Genomic DNA, 15432 nt, shown 5'->3' on the forward strand with positions numbered 1-15432 from the left:
ATTTTGTGGAAGAACTGAAAACAAAAGTTTTTATTGTTTGATTATAAATAGATATACGTGTGAAATAAACTAAAATATTTCCGTTTGACAATGAGTGGCATAGTTTTGATATATTTATAGAATTATAAATGATCTGGTCATTATAAAAGTGTTGTTCAACACAAATAAAACGCCTCTGTACGGCTGGTATTACAAGTTCAGTATTCTGTATCAGATATTTATATAAACAATGCTACGAAGAGATAAGTTATATGAATATTGAGTGCGATAGTTTGTTAAATGTTTGTGTAGTAGTTAGACTTTATTTCAGTTAATTAACGTATTCGTTAATTGGTGGAAATTCTTTTATTGTTACTGTTTATGTGTTGAACATACAAAACTAGGAAAGTGTTTGTACATTAAGGTTGTTCGAAATCAACTTTTAGTTCAAATTCTCTTTTGAAAACATTTGTGTCCTTTTTTGTAGTAGTGGAATTAAATGTAAAGTAAACTGCTTCGTTTGATTAAGGTATGTACCTAATTTAATTTGATTTTAAATTTTGCAATGTTTGAGAACATTGGAACAGGGGAAATTTTAATTGTCGAACTCGTCATCTTGTCAAGTTTATGATTGTGAAAACTAGAAGGTTGTTTTTAAGTTTATTCAATAGCAAACTTTATATAATATGTTAAGAAATGTTTGTCCGGCAAATATGTTAAGCATTTTATTAAGTCCGAGACGTAGAACATGTCAAATGACAGGAATTATATTGGTGGTAAATAGCAGTCTGATTTTTGTATGAGAGTTTAGTGAAAGGGTAACAAATCAATTGGAAATTCTGTCCGACAAAATACATGTAACGTTTTCGTAGTTTGACGTTCGAAACCTGTAACCTGTTCCACAATTAAAACTTCCCCTGTTCCTGTTCCAGTGTTCCCATATATCAAAGTTTGTCCGACTAAATACCGTTAAGCTATTAAAAAATTTTCAGGTTGCTATTAATAAACTTTTTTTTTTGGTACACGGGATCCAGGCCATAGGTATATTAATGAGATTTTTATTAAAATTAATCAGATGTATCAGTGTCCTTTGGGTAAGGACTGTATTATTTTCTTGTGATCAGGGCTGCTTTATCCATTAGGCAATATAGGCAGTTGCCTAGGGCGGCACATTATGAGAGGGCGGCACAAATACTGTACAAAAAATATTTGTATATAAAAATTATGGATCTGGGTTCTGTCATTAAAGAGTATGAAGCTCTTTCAAATGACTTCACCGCAAGGAAGCCAAAAAATTGTGCCCAAATAAAACATATTATAAAGAAATAAGAAAGAGAAAAAGAAAAATTCAATTTGACGAGGGGACCGATGATGAACTAAACTTTTCAGCTAGTGATGAGATGAAAATCCACACATTCTATATTATAATCGACACTCTGATAAGAGACCTGAATAGACGTCTGGAATCTTATCGACTTATTTATCAACGTTTTCGTGTAATTAACAGATTTGCCAAAATTAAGCAATGAAGAAATTATTAAAGAAGCTGAAAATCCGGTACACAATAAAGACGACCAAGATACATCACTCATGCATGAATGCATTCGGAATGCATTTGGATACCACAATAAAATCACCAATTGACATATCTTAATATTTAAAGAGAGTTAGTACAGTCACTGAAGGTGGATATGAGCTATTACCTCCGATTTCGTTGAACCTCCATCGATTTGCATGAAAATTGGTGAGTGGTTAGAGGATATATCAAGGAACAAAGGTGACATGGTGTCAACTTGCGCTTTTACCCTAAGGTGGATGCCACCCCTTCTCGGGAGTGAAAATTATTTTATTAAAAATATCCCCAGAATTCGATAGAGGGGCCAATTCTAAGCAAAATTTGTTACATAAAGTTATTAAAATAAATCAAAACTTTTTGAGTTATTAAAGATCAAAGATTTTAATTTTTTGTGAGAAAAATGCATGTTTTTACCGACTTTTCATAGATAACTCAAAAACTATAAGATTTTACAAAAAGGTTATGTTATTACTACCAAAATTTAATTTAATAAAAAATTAAATAAACTCCTTACTGAAAAGACCTTTTAATGTTAACTAAAAGTGAGTTATAGGTAATTGAATGTATATTATTTTTTTCGGCTGTACCTAAATCTAAGTATTCAAGCTTAAATAACGGGAAAATGATGCATTTTATAACATAACCTTATTGAACATTAATTTGTCAAAGTACTTAGAAATATCTATCATATGAGCCCCCGAACGAGTTGATAGCATTAAAATTTATGCACCAAATATTTTTCAAAATTTATCCTTGTAAGAATTTTTCCAAAAAAGTTATTGTTTTTTTTTAAATAACTCCGTTAATTTTTACGATATCACGTTTTCCTTAACAACATTTAAAAGTTAATTTTATTGACTATACCACGTTGAATTTAATATTTTAAACCTGTTACTTTTCTAAAAATAAAGGTTAAATGGCCCCCGTTACATGGTTCTCGCAGCAAAATTTAAACTTTAAAACGTTTCTATCTCGGATATTTTTTACACTATAGTTATATGCCCTATAGTTTCATATAGTTATATAAAGTTAAAATATTTGATACAGAGAAAACTAAAATTTGGTTATACGTATATCACTTTTTACGTATATTGAGTATTTTTGGAGTTATTATCAAAAAAAAAAAAATGAAAATTACGATAATTTTAAAAATTCTGATTTTTTTTAAACTATATCTTTTTTTTAATATGCATTCTAAACCAGTCAACATTGTTGAAATCATTATTTATGCTAATATAAAGAAATTCTTCTAAGGATTACTATAAATTTTAATTTTTGTGGAAACGGCGTATGTTTTATTTTTCACTTTTTCCTAAAAAGTTCTAAAGGGTTCTCTTATTTTCATCATAACTTGCTTAATTGTGATGATATTGACTTCTACTGGAGCTCATTTGATAGGTACTCGAAGTACTTTGACAAGTGTTTAGTAGGTATATTTTATAAAATATATCTTTTTCCCCTTGTTGAAGCTTGAATACTTAGATTTGAGTACTCGTCGAAAAAAATATACATTCAATTAACCATAACTCACTTGCAATTAACATTAGTTTAGTTCTTTAAGCAAGGAGTGTATTCAGCTTTTTATAATCTTCAATTTTGATAATAATAACTTTTTTGTAAAAGCTTATAGTTTATTGAGTTTTACGTGAAAAACAGCTTTAAAATATGCATTTTTTTACGAAAAAATAAAATCTTTGATCTTTAATAACTCAAAAAGTATTGATTTATATTAATAACTTTATATAACAAATTTTGCTTAGAATTTGTCTCCCTATTGATTTATGGATTTATTAAAAAATAATAATTTTTATCCTCGAGAAGGGGTGGCATTGAGCTTGAGGTATCCTCTGCCTCTAACTATTCACCAATTTTCATGAAAATTGATGGAAGTTCAACGATAGCGAAGGTGAAAACCTTCAATGACTGCATTAAGTGGATTGAAAGATATTTTCCCTAATTTTGACATTGCTTTGCACATTTACTTGTGCATCCCAGGTGCCAGCGTGTCCGCTGAAAGGTCATTTTCGAAAATGTCAAGAATTAAAAATAATTTCTCATCAAGTATGACGCAAGAACGTGCAATTTGTCGATTTTGTCAAGAAAACATTTTTTTTGAAAAGTCTTTTTTGAAAAGAAGTCTCTGATATGATCGATCTGGAATGACAATTTTTTCTGTTATAGGTATATACACATCGTAGTTTAAATCCATTTTTAGTGGTTATGCAAATTTCTGCAATTTATTTTCGCAAAAATGGTACATGGTTGAAGGGCGGCTACTAGAGAATTGCCTAGGGCGTCAATTGACCTAAACGCGGCCCTGCTTGTGACTGGTTTATGACTACAATACAAGGTTTCGTTCATCTTGTAAATATCTTTTTAAATGGTTGAGGAAACGATAATCAGGTTCACAATTTCGATATATCAAAAAACAATAAGCAGGACCAAGTACCAATAAACAGAAGACATATTTGTGCTTTTATTCTTCAGACATCATGTCGTCATCGTAGAAGTTCGAATTTTACAAACTGTATGATTTTCATGTGATCTATAGCTGTGAAATAGTATCTAATATAAAACGTACAGCTATATAGCCGAGATAATGAAGCAATAAACGTACCAAAGGGCCTAGCCGATTAAGATAGTGAAAAAGCACACAGAGATATTACAAAAATAATACCATGCTGTTCTACATCAAAAAGTATTCGACCAAAAAAAGTTTAACCCCTAGCCCCACCCATAACCCCCCAAAAAATTAAAATATATTTTTTCGTTTTTTGGCGATATCTTCGGTTCTGATCATCGTAGAAACTTTGTTTTTCTTTCATTTTGTAGGATTTTTTATTGCCTATAGCCTATATGGTCGAGGAAATAAAACTGAAAAAATGGCAAAACCTCGCAATTTTTTCGTCCAGCATAGATTTGTACAAAAATTTGGGATTAGGTTCATTTCACCCTCTAGTTCATTTTCTATATTGAGCCGTTGTACGCTTTCGGTTTTTTAAGGGTGAAAACCACCCCTAAAAAACTACTTGTAAAAAATTATAACATAACATTTTAATCTTTAATATTGTCAACATTTGGTTCTTATTAGTTACATAATGATTGTTTTATGCTTTAAGATATACTATCATAATATTTCATCCCTTAAAACCGCCCTTGTTGGAGCTATATATAAAAAATTACTTATCCTAAAAGAATAACTTCGGCTTGCATCGATTTAAATAAAATTTGGGATTAGGATCATCTCACCCTGTACTTCATATTCTATATTTCTATAGCATGCTCAAGGGCGTCGATTATTTTTAGGGGTCCTTACCCCTTATTTTCAAAAATTATATAACAATATTGTAAACTTTAATATGGGTAAAATTTGGTTTTGATTGGCTAAAAATAATGATTGTTTTATGCTTTAGGATATAATATCATAATATTTCAACTCTTAAAAACTACCCTTAAGAACATTACAATTTTATTAGTAGATTATTTAATATAATAATTTAAAGAATTACAAAAACATTTATTTACACAAAAACACTAATTTACAAATATGTAGAAGTACAAATACAAATAGTTTTAAGTCATCTTCCAGAATACGAACCAGTTCTGTGGTATTATTATACATGAATTAAAAATGTTCCATAAGCGGACTATTCGAATATTTCGAAAAAAAAAATCGTTTTATAAATATAGTTCCTTCATTTTTGGCGATAAAAAGTTTTTTCAAAAATGATTTTGTAGGATTTTTGAAGAGCTATAAGACTGTTTAAATTAGATTCCGTTAGGTTCCTTAGTTTTTAATTGGGGTGGGTTTAAAAGGCTCGAATAAGGGGGTGTTTGCTCGTAAATAGAGGTTTTAAACAGCTATATCTCGCTAACTGTTCACTGTAATCAAAATCTGTGAACAATATAATTTTAATTTTTAAAAAAGCTACAATTTAGTAGTCTATCATTTTTTTCGTATCTTCAGTATTTTTTGAGATATTTTTAAGTCAAAGGTGAAAAATTCGAAATTGCAAAAAATCAATTTTTCTTTAAACTCCAATTTTTCTAAAATTAGGCCCTTTGATTAGGTCAAACTTCTTCGATGTATAGAAAATACAAATATGCAAGGAATTACAAAAAGGTGAAGACCAATTTTTAATTGGGAGGGTAGTTAGGGGGTTATTTTCACTGATTTTTTCGTAGAGAAAAGCAGGTACTGACTTTCTTTGATCATAAGTCGCTCTATGTTTATGCTAGAATTTTTTTATTATTATTATTTGAAAGGTTTAATTGTATACTTAGAAAAAAAAAATAATTTAAGTTTTCCTCGAAAAATGCAAAGCTTTCCCGTTATTTTGCTTTGAATATTTCAAATTATGCGAGAAAGCATTTATTTCAAATTATTTGACGAGAAAAGCTAACCTTTAACATGCCGTATCTCGGTTTGTATTGGTCTTAAAGATATCATAGAAAAAGAATTTAGTTTGTGTTACTAAAAGATACAATTTTGTTATCTGGAGTTGTTTTGATTAAATGCGTATTTTTTAAGGTATTCTCAAAAACCATCTAAAAAAGTCGATTTTTTCGACGAAAAACTGTTACTTTCAAGCGCGAATAACTCGAAAAATATTAGTTTTACGAAGAAAATGTAAAAACATTTTTTTCTTAGAATTACATTTTACATCGATTTACATGGTTAAAATGTAATAAAAAAATTCCCATCCCCGATATGGGATGCCCATATCGGGGATGAATGCCCAGCCACCCCCAAGGTTTTAGCGTACAGCCGCATGTTATAGAAAATGATCCTTGGACCATTCCCTACCTTCTGTGAAAATTTCAAGTAAATCCATGCTGAACGAAAAAATTGCAAGCTAAAATGCTTCATTTCCTCGACTAATAGAATAGTATTCTTTTTCCAATTTTTTTGGACCGAAACTACATTTTTTTGTGCTTTTGAAATTTTTAAACTTTGTTTAAAAAAATATGCCGAACAAAATGCTGATAAAAATATATTATTTATTGGGTGTCATATTATCTCCATGATTTTTTTTTAGATTTTTATCATGATCAAAATAAAGAAAATCATTCGGTCTTTTCTTTACCCGTTATGACTCCTGATTCAATTTTAAAATCATTCTCTGTCTTATTTTCCTTCAAGTACATCTCACAAAAGATCAAGAAATTTTTAGATCACTAGACCTGAACATAACTTCAAAAAAAAACGCACGCTTAGTGCGATTCAAGCGTTGTTTCTGAGACAATGGCCCATTCTATACAAAAAATGTTAATAAACATTATTGTTTAAGATTATCTCAGCTATATTTCTTATTTAAAACATTTTTTTGGGCGTACACATTCTTGGTCAATCGGTGTTTTCTGTTTCTTCCCCTTTAACGAGGGGATTTTCGGGGGAAGCTCGGGGGTAGGAGTGTCAAACTCTTTAGCATCTTTTTTGGGGTCCTAAAATTGACATTTTTATTAAAATTCAGCTGATTTGTCTCGTTTTTAGATATCAGTTAGAATCGTTAGAGATTTAATCTCTAACGATTGGACTAATATTTGTAAATCTAATCGTACCTTTCCATAAATCCATAAAAAAATTAGAGTACGTAATGATTACGTATAAGTACCTAGTCTATTTTTCATAATCCACAGTAAATTGAAAATGAGTTATACAGCGTGTAACAAAAATACAGGTCATAAATTAAACCATATTATATTCTGGGACCAAAAATACTTCGAATGAACCTAACTTATAGTCCGTCCGCTATAACTTTTCCCATGCGGTACGATTCATTTTCAATCAAATTAAGTCAAAACATAAATTGAAACGAACGTCGATGTGTATATACATTTTGTATACTGTATGCTATATACTACACACATCGGCGTACGTTTCACTTTCTGTTTTGACTTAATTTGATTGAGAATGAATCATACCGCATGTGAAAAGTTATAGCGGACGGACTATACCTTAGTACAAATATGCACATAAAAAAAGTTACAGCCCTTTGAAGTTACAAAATGAAAATCGATTTTTTCGAATATATCGAAGACTATTAGAGACTTTTTATTGAAAATGGACATGTGACATTCTTATAGCAGGAACATCTCTTAAAGAAAAATTATAGTGACATTTGTGCACTCCATAAAAATTTTATGAGGTTTTTTTCCCTTAAACCCCCCAAACTTTTGTGTACGTTTCAAATAAATTATTATTGTGGTACTATTAGTTAAATTCAATATTTTTAAAACTTTTTTGCCTCTTACTATTATTTGAATAAGGCAGTATTTATGGAGTTGCGGCTTCTTTTTTAATATGTTTACATAAAAATTTTATGAGGCACCTTTTATTGAGATGTGGCTTCTTTTTTAATATGGTTCAAAATATACATAAATGTAAATCACAAATAAATTTTATGATTTTATTATTACCAAGTCTCCATAGTCGTACTTAACCGTATAGAAAGATATGTGGTGGATTTGACAAATATTCAAAATATCTCGATAAAAACTGACTTTTAGAAAAAGTACTAAGAGACAAAAAAGTTTTTAAAACATCGTGTTTAATTAATGGCACTACAATAATAATTAAGTTGGAACGTACACAAAAGTTTGGGGGATTAAAAGGAACCAAACCCCCATAAAACTTTTATGGGCTGTCAAATTTCATTATAATTTTTTCCTGAAATGTCACATGTCCATTTTCAATAATAAGCCTGTAATAGTTTTCGATGTATTGGAAAAAATCGACTTTGATTTTGTAACTTCAAAGGGCTGTAACTTTTTTTACGTGCACATTTGTAGTAAGGTAAGTTAGGTTCAATCGAACTATTTTCTGTACCAGAATATGTGATTAAATTTATGACCTGTATTTTTGTTACACCCTGTATAATCAATGTTTATTACTCCCTGGACTACCTTTATATCTTTCTAAATCAGACAAAAATCAAAATCAGTGAAGTAGACTAAGCGCCGGTAGAGATAAAATTTGCTAATAAATTAGAAGGTACCCTTCCTCATTACCAGAATTCAATTTTTCATTTTTTTTTATATTGTATGTAAATAAAAAATAAAACTCAGCGTAATTTTAACCTCAACGCACATAGTTGAGGCTTTTACAAGACATGTTCATTTTTTATAGCCTCGTAGGTTGAATGTACATTGTACATAACCCCAAACAAAAATTTTTTTACTTATTTTTTTGGAAAATATCGTATAAATTTTAAAATTGATTGCATCCTCCCTAAAAAAACAAAAAAAATAGTACGATTAGATTTACAAACCAATAAGTACCAAAGTGGACATTCTCAACAAAATTCAGCTTATTTTTAGATATCAAATCTGTGTTAACTGAACTAATATTTATTTGTAAATCTAATCGTACCTTTCCATAAATCCATAAAAAAATTAGAGTATAATACATATAATGATTACATATACAGTTGAGTCCATGGTTCTTTACCCGTGCGTCATCAGTTAGATTAGAATACGAATTAAGTCGGAAGCAACAACAAGTGACAAAAAGTGGCTAATGTCGATTCCGGATTATATTATAAAATTTGACGTTATCAAATAAATAAAATGTAAAAGGTTGTTTTGTTTTAAAATTTTGGTACAGAATTCCAGCTATATTTGAAGTAGCTTAATAAATTCTTTTAATATAATTTATACAATCTAAAAAGATTCAATAAAATATTTTCTTTTTGTTATTTCTTTCACTTTTACGGAAACTTAAATAAAATGATTCCTTAACTATGTGAATAAGTTTAACTTTGTATGTAAATTAATGGCAAAATAAAATACACTTACAAAATAACTTCTAAATTCAAAAAGAGGACAAAAAACAATAAAAAACCCAACAAACTGACAGCCACTAGTAAACAAACCAGAAACGTCATAGTAAACAAATCAGAAACGTCAAAAATTGTATTTAAAATTTGAAAACGTCCACAAGCGTCTTTTTGTACCTATCTCCTTTCGATGTACTAGGTCTAGAGCGTTCATAAAAATAATATGGGTCTTTACTTAATATTCTTTGCGTCACGATATAAGAAATTTAGGCTGACGCTGGTGGGTTGTCCCTACCGAATTAGTATCATAATAAATAGTTGCTGTTACTAATCCCTCAATTATCTTTGCGACGGGTGGCAATAGTATTGGAAGAGCTTACTAGGGCCGGACTTTATATTATTTACAGAACTGACTCGTTACCTGCCAATGCAAATAAATTATTAAAATTAAAATTTCTAGACAATGCTTCGTATTAAAAATGTTGTTTGCTGTAGACGAATTAGTTTACTCATCTGAAATTAACTTGGAATTAATTACAAACGATCACAAACAATTTTTATGTCCAATGCGCACAATAATTATTCTGAACATTGGATCCAAAAATGGCTGGCTTGGAGGGGAAAGTTTTTTACTATCGGCAAAAAACATTAAAGATTCAAAGCTGGATTACCATGAAAATATGACGAGTAACTTGTTTAAGGAATGGTTTGAAAAGAAGGTGTTGCCAAATTTGCCTCCAAAAAGTGTCTTTGTAATGGATAACGCGACGTATCACAGCGAACAAATTAGAAAAATCCCCGGTGTAGGTTCGACAAAAAAACAAATATCTGATTTTTTGTATGACAATGATTTGTACTTTGAAGAAACATATACAAAAAAAGAAATGTTGGAAGTTCTTCACACAAAAGTGTTTGAGAAACAGTTTGTTATAGACGAATTAGCCAAACGTGATGGTCATAATGTATTGCGATTACCTCCTTACTACTGTGTCTTCAACCCCATTGAATTAATCTGGAGCCAACTTAAGGAAAGTTTACGGCGAAACAACTGCTGTTCCAAATTTAGTAGCCAATCGGTGTCACATGTTGTAGAAGAAATAAAAAATATTTCCCCAACACTGTGGCAAAATTGTGTTTCAAATCATAGAGGTATATATTAACATAGAGGGAGCTTACCTTCTGCGCTTCCTGACGACAAGATCTCATGGACTGGTTTGCTGCATCTCTTTCTAACACATTGTATCGAAAATCTATGATGACATTCAGTGTGAATATAGGCACGGAAGAGGAGGACAACTGTAGCAGCTTTACTATGCGTAAGAGTGAAACAGCACTAATCCCAATAAAAAAGATGGTGTCGTCACTTCGCTCTGAATGATACTCTCTCTATGCTAAATATATAACTCTATGTTTCAAATGTTATAAAAACGGAAGACCATTACAGAACATTAACCTCACATATTAAACCAATAATTATAACATTAGATGATGACGATTCTAGTGAAGATGACAGCGATAGTGACATAGAATTGTAATTTGTATTTATTTTTTTCCGTCTAAACTTCAAATTTTATTTTTCTATGTTATTTTCTATGTTATTTTCTAGGTTATTTTTTATAATGTTATCTTTTTAATTCTGATTTTTGCTACCACTCTTTTAATCTTTTACTGTTATTATCATTATTTTCCTTAATTTCTTTAATTTGTTCATTTCTCTTATTTCATTGTACACCTGGTTCCAAAAAAAACTGATACGACTCTTGACGCGTATTTTGTAGAAAATTGAGCAGTGTATTTTGAAGGATAAATACTTAATATTTACATACTGTCAATGTCACTGCCAAATCTTAAAATTTGTCAGATAGCTTATTCTGTTCCACGGTTATTAGACTTTATTATTAATCTTTATTATTAATACTTTCTCCGCAACTGAGGGTATCTTATCAACTGTATTGTTTTTAAACAATAGATGATAAAATAAAAATATTGACAGTTCAAAAATGTGAACATTATTGCATTGTGTGTGGCCTAAGTTTGGGCTGAAAACTGAAATGTACCTATTACATTTTTACAAAATTTTGGAATATGTTTAATTACGTAGACCAATTTTAACAGTTGTTTTCAATACAGATTTGAATCATCTACAAATAGTTTCTAATGTCTTTTGATGTCAAATAATTAGGGAAGCTGGAATTCAACAGTTTAGAATTTTACATTGAGTTAATGCAAAATTGTGACGCATGTCAAAATTCTCAATGTATTTTAATTGTATTCATTTTTTTTCGAATCCTGAGAAAGCTAATAAATAATTTTGAAAAATTTAAACTCAGAATGAAAGACTACATTATTACCGAGGGCTGAAAGTCCCTGAAAACTTCTATAATATTTATTTTGATAAGTTACAGGGCTGAAAATAAAAAAAAAGTGTGATATTTAATTTCAAATATTTCATTCAATAGAAACTGCTTGTTTATTCTAAGGGGCTTTCCGCCCTCGGTAATAATGTAATCTTTCATCCTGCGTTTAAATTTTTCTAAAATACTTATTAGTTTTTTCATGAATCAGTTGTTTGTTTTTGTTTATTTTATTATTTGTCTGTCATAATAAATATAATGTCAGATCAATTAAATACACTGCTCAACATGATGAAATCTTACTAAGAGTCGTATCAGTTTTTTTAGGAACCGGCATACCTATAACTACATAGATATAAATACGTGATAAATATAATGATATGATATTTAAATTTATATTTATTATTCCAACCCAATTAAAATATATCTACTTGAAGACTTGAACTTTTTTTAAGGGGATGGGTACAAACTTTCGGCTTTAAGCCGTTACGTTATTACCGAGGGCCGAAAGTCCCTGAAAACTTCTATAATGTTTATTTTAATAAGTTACATGGGTGAAAAACTAAGAGAAAATTTAGTGTGATTTTTAATTTCAAATATCTCATTCAAAAGAAACTTTTAATTCATTCCAAGGGACTTTCGGCCCTCGGTAATAAAGTAATTTTTCATTCTGCGTTTAAATTTTTCAAAAATACTTACATATTAATTTTCTCAGGATTCGAAAAAAATGATTACATTTCAAACACATTGAAAATTTTAACAGGCGTCAAAATCTTGCATTTTGTTCCTTTCCCCTTAATTTTAGCGAATCCGCTCCTGGAGGGTTTGTTGTTTGTTATTATGATACTAAATCGGTAGGGACAACCCATCAGCGTCAGACCAAATTTCTTATATCGTGACGCAAAGAATAACAGGAATAGTAGCTGGTTTATCTTTAGTTTCATGCTCGGAAGACAATGAAAAAAGTAGGTAGGTATGTGTTTTATCTCGCCAGGTATCAATGGTCACATTCAGGAGACGAAAAAGTGAGGGAGCATTTCCCGATGGAGCGGTAACAGTTGTGTTTCGTCTTGTGAACGCTCCGCTCCTTAAATTCGTGACAGCCTATCACTTTCTATTTTCTGTTATATGTGAGGAATAAATTGTTTTTTACTTCATAACCATGGTCAAAGACCTTGGATTGTTTACTATTTTCCAATTTATAATTAGTACTTGACGCCATCTTTCCGTAAGTCTATTGACACATTCACAAAAGTAGCATACGTTGGACCGAGGTAGCGGAATTAAAATGAGCTCACTGCAGAGCCGGATTTAAGGCAGTGGGGGCCCCTGGGCAGAATTGGTGTGGGGCCCTACCTCCTACCATTAAACAAATTGTTGTTATGACTATGGTATGGTTAAAGACCGGGTACTTTTCGAGATGTTTCAACTGAAAATTCCTTGATTATGTCGGGCAGGCCATGTCTAGTTGCTTTAAAGCATTGCGTACAATGCTCATTATAAAGAAATGGTTCAAACGCTCTTGGCCTATCATAGACCGAAGTCTATTTTTAATTAACTTAAATTTTTAGAATGATCTCTCTCCACTTCAGTTAGTTACCATAAGAACTAAATATAAACGAAGTGTCACTACAACGTTTGGAACCGCATCATTCACATTTTTTTCTTTTAACCGTCGTCGGTACATTTGAAGTTCTTTACTTATATTTGATGAGCCGATTTCCTCTTTAAATAAATTGAAAAATTCTACAAATTGTACTAGTTCGACACCTAGTTTTTCATCTAAATAATTGCTATAATTGTAGGTAAGCTTCAGTGAGTGAGCTGCAATTTCATTGGGAGTTAAATTTTCCAAATAATGTAAAAATCCAAAATTGGAATGAATGGATTCATATGCCGAAAGCCTATGACTTGAAGAGGAAATGAAGTGATCTATAATAGCTATAAAATTTTGAGTCTTAAATTTCTCTGATGTTGTCATTTCAGTCTCTAAAGTATTCCTTAAAAGAATATAAATTTTTTAATTGATTTAAGTGCCACCACTCCTGAATTAAGGTCAATATTTGGATCTTGGAGAATACGACTTGTGCTGTTTGTCGTCATTCCAAAATATTGCAAAAATATCCCTATTTTCAGTAAACACACTCGATTATACAAACCATTTGTATCGTTACGAGTTTTAAATTGTTGCCCATCGTCTTTTGAAATTTTGGATAATACTCCTTTAATCTGATTATAACCTTTAACTAGTTCTTTTGCGGCATCACTTCTAGACGAGCATCTAGTAGTATTTACTCTTTTTTAGGAGCAATAATATTTCTGCCATGGTCGGCGTTGCTCTCGCTTAAAGACGTTTTTAAACATTCGATTAACAAGTTGTATCTATATGTAGAGGAAGTGAAAACTACATAGAGTTCATACAGTCCTTCCAAGAAATCAAAGAATTCTATGGCAGCAGGACAACACTTAGCTGCAGCTTTAGCACCTAAATTTAGAGAGTGGGCGACACATGGAATCTACAACGCCAAGATATTATGTTATCTAAATTTTAGCTGAACATCATTGTATTTTCCACTCATAACTGACGCATTGTCGTAGGACTGTCCCCTGCAGCATTTTAAATCGATATCATCTTCTTGCAAGAATGTCATTAAAAAATTTGGACACGCGCCAACTCGTAACTCTTAATGACAAACTTTTTTAAATCAAAATGTACACCGGCCAATTCGTAACTTTTCTACCTGACCAACTCGCAACTTTATACAGGTGAATTCGAAACCATTGTTTAATAGTTGTTAATAGGTTAAAAGGTAAGAAATAAATTTGAACAGTAACGGATTAAGCCAACACGGGGCATATAGCATATTATTATGTAAGCGAATGGTTCTTGGTTTGCTTAAAAACATGTTGTGTATTATAATATGTACCTATAAAAAATAACAAAAATTGAAATCTCTTTTGATTGAAACAATATTATATGTATAGACCAGGGCAGATCTGTAAAAAAAAACGTCTATTTGTGGATGTGCGAGGTGGCATTCGGATTTTTGCAGATGTTATGTTCGTGTAAAACTCCCTTAACCATGAATGTAGGTTGGTACTACTGTCATCTGAACGACAGCTGTCACATACTTAATACTGCGATAGAAAATGGAAACCATGTGCATAATTCTTTAAAATAAAGTATTTTACATCGAGTATTATTTCATTACAAATACTTACGTCCTTTAAGTACAAAGGACTTGACATTTGGCGACGAGGATAATGGATACAAATATTACAGACACTACATCAACTACAACGTTCCAACTACAGCCGGTACAAACACGAGTTCCTCGACTACAACTGCGATAGTTGCACCTGCTACAGCTCCAGTAATGTCTACACAAGTTTCTACATTCCAGTTTTCCGTTGAACCTTTTAACCAGACAGCTACAAAATGGTCCAGGTGGGTAAAACGGCTGGAAGGAGCATACAAAGTTTTTAAAATTCCAGAGGAAATGAAATTGCCCTATTTACTACATTACATGGGGTCGGAAGCATACGATACACTGTGCGATAAACTAGCTCCAGAGGTCCCTGAAGACAAGTCATATGAGGATACAGTTAAGTTAATGGATAATTTTTACAACCCTGCACCACTTGAAATTGCTGAAATATTTAGGTTTCAATCAAAAAGACAAGCAGAAGGCGAAAGTATACAAGAATACCTACATTCTCTACAGAAACTTGCCATAAACTGCAA

At 30.9% G+C, this 15432-nt stretch overlaps 1 protein-coding gene across 3 annotated transcripts in view; it reads left to right on the top strand.

The window, feature by feature from the left end:
* The first annotated feature begins 223 nt into the window (after positions 1-223).
* LOC114332180 (monocarboxylate transporter 13) overlaps positions 224-15432 on the top strand; it is a 216540-nt gene continuing 201331 nt past the window's right edge. For all 3 annotated transcript variants that reach the window (XM_050657559.1, XM_050657558.1, XM_050657556.1), the window contains exon 1: positions 224-508. The gene's annotated coding sequence lies outside the window, so the exon portion shown is untranslated. The remainder of the gene's footprint in view (positions 509-15432) is intronic.

This window comes from Diabrotica virgifera, chromosome 8 (genome assembly GCF_917563875.1).
Source record: "Diabrotica virgifera virgifera chromosome 8, PGI_DIABVI_V3a".
Classification (NCBI taxonomy): Eukaryota; Metazoa; Arthropoda; class Insecta; order Coleoptera; family Chrysomelidae; genus Diabrotica; species Diabrotica virgifera.